This window comes from Nestor notabilis, unplaced genomic scaffold (assembly GCF_000696875.1).
Source record: "Nestor notabilis isolate BGI_N333 unplaced genomic scaffold, ASM69687v1 scaffold19685, whole genome shotgun sequence".
NCBI classification, from domain to species: domain Eukaryota; kingdom Metazoa; phylum Chordata; class Aves; order Psittaciformes; family Psittacidae; genus Nestor; species Nestor notabilis.
Window position 1 is genome coordinate 1 of NW_009929085.1, and position 233 is coordinate 233.

Below are 233 nucleotides of genomic sequence, written 5' to 3' on the forward strand. Positions count from 1 at the left end.
GCACTGCCTGTGGTGCATGACCCCGACAAGGGCTTTGCTGGCTGAGCTCTGCAGGTCTCCGGGGGTGGGGGGAGCTGTGATCCACCCATGCAAAGGGGAGAAAGCTTGGGGCAGCAGCATGCTGCTTGGGACACCCCGGGACACCCTGTGGTGACTCAGCCCTCTCCAAGCAGGGTGCTGAGCTCATCCCCACAGCCACCCAGTGTTAGGTCAGATCTCTCCTTCCAGGTGGG